Source organism: Cetorhinus maximus, chromosome 9 (assembly GCF_964194155.1).
Source record: "Cetorhinus maximus chromosome 9, sCetMax3.hap1.1, whole genome shotgun sequence".
NCBI lineage: Eukaryota > Metazoa > Chordata > Chondrichthyes > Lamniformes > Cetorhinidae > Cetorhinus > Cetorhinus maximus.
In genome coordinates this window covers 20,072,921-20,077,776 of record NC_135887.1, presented here as the reverse complement: position 1 = coordinate 20,077,776, position 4,856 = coordinate 20,072,921, and positions in this window count along the sequence as shown.

Here is a 4,856-nt window from a genome sequence, read left to right as displayed (position 1 = left end):
TGCAAGGAGACAGGGAACATCAACATGTCGCACTCTGATGACATCATTACGACAATGACAAACAAAGAATGTAACAAGGGAAAGAGGGGCCTCGGAGGAGCAGCTGCCTCACTCCTCCGCCCTCTGGCGCCTCACTCCAGAACAGCAGCCTCTGTTGCCAACACAGGGCAACTACCTACATAAACAAGCCACAACTAAGGGGGAAGGGACCTTCCAGTTTCTTTGCCATCCTCGAGAGTCTGATCTTGAGCTTAAGGCAGTCTCTTCTGTTTACAATTTTCTCCACCCTGCCCCTTCTTCTCCCTCAGCGAGTTCCAGTTCCTGAGCCATCAGACCCTCTCCATTGCCTCACCCCCAAGCGGGCATGACTCACCTGTGAGCCTCACCAGTGAGCCGGTGTATGTCAGCACAGCCAAGGCGTCTGTGTCCTCAACTGGCATTCACAACCACACAACAAGCTTGTGGGATCCTTAGCTTTATAAACAGAGGCATGGGGTACAAAGAAAGTTATCGTTAAACTTTTGTAAATCACTGGTTAGGCTTCAGCTGGAGCATTGTGTCTAATTCTGGGCACCACACTTAAGGAAGGATGTCAAGGCCTTAGAGAGGGTGAAGAGGAGATTTATCAGAACCGTACCAGGGTTGAGGGAATTCAGTGAATGTGGAGGAACTGGAGAAGCTGGGATTGTTCTCTTTAGCGCAGAGACGGTTAAGGGGAGATTTAATAGAGGTGTACAAAATGATGAAGAACTAATAAGGAGAAACTGTTTCCAGCGCGAGAAGGGCTGATAACCAGAGAACACTGATTTAAAACAATTGACAAATAAACCGAAAGGAAATTGAGGAGATTAATGCATTGAAAAATTGAAAGCACTACCTGAAAGAGTGATGGAAGCAAATTCAATAAGTAACTATCAAAAGGGAATTGGATAAATACTCAAAAAGGAAAAAAATTGCAGAGTAGCAAAGAGCAGGGGAAATGGGACTAGCTGGATAGCTCCTTCAAAGAGCCAGCACAGACACAATGGGCCGAATGGCCTCCTTATCTAATATAAGCTTCTATGATTCTAGTGCCCGTGACCCAAGTTACTGTTCAGTGAACAAAAACAAAAATACCTGGAAAAACTCAGCAGGTCTGACTGCTTCTGCGGAGAGGGATACAGTTAACGTTTCGAGTCCGAATGAGTCAGACCTGCTGAGTTTTTCCAGGTATTTTTGTTTTTGTTCTAGATTTCCAGCATCCGCAGTATTTTGCTTTGTTCAGTGAGTTTCCTGGTTTGGCCATGGCCCAGTACTCACAGAGCAAGACAGAAGAGATATTGTAAATCTTGATAAAAACAAAAAACTGCGGATGCTGGAAATCCAAAACAAAAATAAAAATACCTGGAAAAACTCAGCAGGTCTGGCAGCATCTGCAGAGAGGAACACAGTTAACATTTCGAGTCCGTATGACTCTTCAACAGAACTAAGTAAAAATAGAAAAGAGGTGAAATAAAAGCTGGTTTAAGCAGGGAGGAGGTTAGAGCTGGATAGAGGGCCAGTGATCGGTGGAGATAACCAAAAGATGTCATAGACAAAAGGACAAAGAGGTGTTGAAGGTGGTGATATTATCTAAGGAATGTGCTAATTAAGGGTAGAAAGCAGGACAAGCAAGGTACAGATAGCCCTAGTGGGGTTGGGGTGGGGTGAAGGGAAGGGATCGAAGTAGGCTAAAAGGTAGAGATAAAACAATGGATGGAAATACATTTAAAAATAATGGAAATAGGTGGGAAAAGAAAAATCTATATAAATTATTGGGAAAAAAAGGGGGGGATCGGAAAGGGGGTGGGGATGGAGGAGAGAGTTCATGATCTAAAATTGTTGAACTCAACATTCAGTCCAGAAGGCTGTAAAGTGCCTAGTTGGAAGATGAGGTGCTGTACCTCCAGTTTGCGTTGAGCTTTACTGGAACAATGTAGCAAGCCAAGGACAGACATGAGGGCGTGAGAGCAAGGTGGAGTGTTGAAAAGGCCAGCGACAGGGAGGTCTGGGTCATGCTTGCGGACAGACCGAAGGTGTAAATCTTGAGCTGTCCAGCAGAGGTCGCCAATTGTCAACATAATGTGGGAAGGTGTAAAATAGTGCTGGGGTTAATTGGTTTCACGAAAAGGTCAATTCAGGAGAAATAATATTGACTATTCCTTCATTTTTGATCACTTCAGTGAATTATGCTTCCCTTCAAAGTGAGGGAGGTAACTTCTGAGAAACAAGACTTTTTCCCACTTTGGGAAATCCAAAACAAAGGGGACATAAATTTAAAATTAGAGCCAGGACGTTCAGAAGTGAAATTAAGAATCGTGGTTTCACACAAAGAGGAGTGGAAATTTGGAATTCCCTCCCCCAAATAGCTGCGAGGGCTTGGGGACACTTGAAACTTTCAAGACTAAGATCAGTAGATTTTTACTGATAGATTATCAATAATCGATAGATTATCAAGGGATAGGGGTGGGTAAATGGAGCTAAGATGCTGATCGGTCATGATCTAATTCAATGGTGGAACAGGTTCAAGGGGCTGAATGGCCTCCTTCTGTTCCTATTGTGACAAATGTAGCTCCCAGTCTCTGAATCTAAGGTGTAACCCCAAAAAAAAGACCCAAATCAAATCCAGGGATTTAATGTAATGGGGATATTTTTCAGTAAATGTTCCCTTTTAATTTTATTCCATCCCTGGGTAATACCTCAGAAATTAGGTTACAAATTATTCCACAGTATTTACAGCACAGACACAGGCCATTCAGCCCAACTTTTTTTTATTTTAAAATATACGTTATTCATAAAATATCTGGAAGAACATTCCAAAACATTTCAAAATCACCATCACAAAAGTACAATCAGATTCAACTTTTACACATGGATCACAAGGTGCATCAATACAATCAATGAATATTACAATCATTTCAACATGGTCATTACAGACAATCAGACAATGGTATTGGAGTTATCAACATACATCATGTTGCACTCTGAGGTGCTTCAATACAATTATAATACAATTAGTATTCAATGCATACATACATTTTGAGCTGTACAACCCGAGGGGTCTATACAATTCCCAGCCCTTCGGTGCACTATGGCAGTAAGGTCTTAGACAGTAACCTTTCCCCATTTCGCCTTTGCGGCAGCTGCACCAAGCTTTAGTGCGTCCCTCAGCACGTAGTCCTGGACTTTGGAATGTGCCAGTCTGCAACACTCGGTTGGGGACAACTCTTTGCGCTGGAAGACCAACAAGTTTCAGGCAGACCAAAGAGCGTCTTTCACCGAGTTTATGATCCTCCAGCTGCAGTTGATGTTTGTCTCGGTGTGTGTCCCTGGGAACAGCCCGTAGAGCACAGAGTCCTGTGTCACAGAACTGCTCGGGATGAACCTCGACAGAAACCACTGCATCTCTCTCCAGACCTTCTTTGCAAAGGCACATTCCACAAGGAGGTAAACAACGGTCTCTTCCCCACCACAGCCACCTCGAGGACAACATGCCGAGGGGGTGAGACTCCTGGCGTGTAGGAAGGATCTGATGGGGAGGGCCTTTCTCACCACCAGCCAAGCTACGTCTTGGTGCTTGTTGGAAAGTTCTGGCGATGAGGCATTCTGCCAAATGACTTTGACAGTCTGCTCGGGGAACCATCCGACAGGATCCACCCTCTCCTTTTCCCTCAGGGCCTCTAAGACGTTACGTGCCGACCACTGCCTGATGAACTTGTGGTCAAAGGTGTTTCTCTGCATAAATTTTCCCACGAGGGACAGGTGGTACGGCACGGTCCAACTACTTGGAGCGTTCCGCGGCAGCGTGGCCAGACCCATCCTTCGCAACACCGGGGACAGGTAGAACCTCAGAACGTAGTGACACTTGGTGTTTGCGTACCGAGGGTCTACGCACAGCTTGATGCAGCCACACACAAAGGTGGCCATCAGTATGAGGGCGATGTTGGGCACGTTTTTTCCCCCTTTATCTAGAGGCTTGTACATAGCGTCCCTGTGGACATGATCCATTTTCGACCTCCAGATAAAGCAAAAGATGGCTCGGGTGAACGTCATCGTGCAGGAGTCTGGAATGGGCCAGACCTGCGCCACGTACAGCAACAGCGAGAGTGCCTCGCACCTGATCACCAGGTTCTTACCCACAATGGAGAGGGAGCGTCGCTCCCACATGCCCAGTTTCCTTTTCACCATAGACACTCACTCCTTCCAGTTTCTAACGCATGCCCTGGTCCCTCCGAACCATATCCCCAGCACCTTCAGGCTGTCAGCCCTGACAGTGAAGGGGACAAAGGATCGGTCAGCCCAGTTCCCAAAAAACATGGCCTCGCTCTTCCCACGATTTACCTTGGCTCCCGAGGCCAGTTCGAACTGGTCGCAGATGTGGATCAGTCTGCGCACCGACAGCGGATCAGAGCAGAAGACGGCGACATCATCCATGTACAGGGAGGCTTTGACCTGAGTGCCTCCATTGCCTGGGATCGTCACTCCTCTTATGCCCGGATCCTTCCTCATGGACTCAGCAAAGGGTTCTATGCAACACACGAAAAGAACAGGGGAGAGAGGACAGCCCTGCCTGACTCCAGATCTAATCGGAGAGCTATCTGTTTCCCACCCATTGATTGAGACTGCGCTACTGATGTTAGTGTAGAGCAGTTGGATCCAATTTCGAATTCCCTCCCCAAACCCCATTTTGGAGAGCACATCCCCCATGTAGGTGTGCGATATTCTGTCAAAGGCCTTCTCCTGATCCAAGCTGATGAGGCAGGTATCCACACCCCTGTCCTGTACATAGGCAACTGTATCCCTGAGCAGCGCCAGGCTGTCAGAGATCTTCCTGCCTG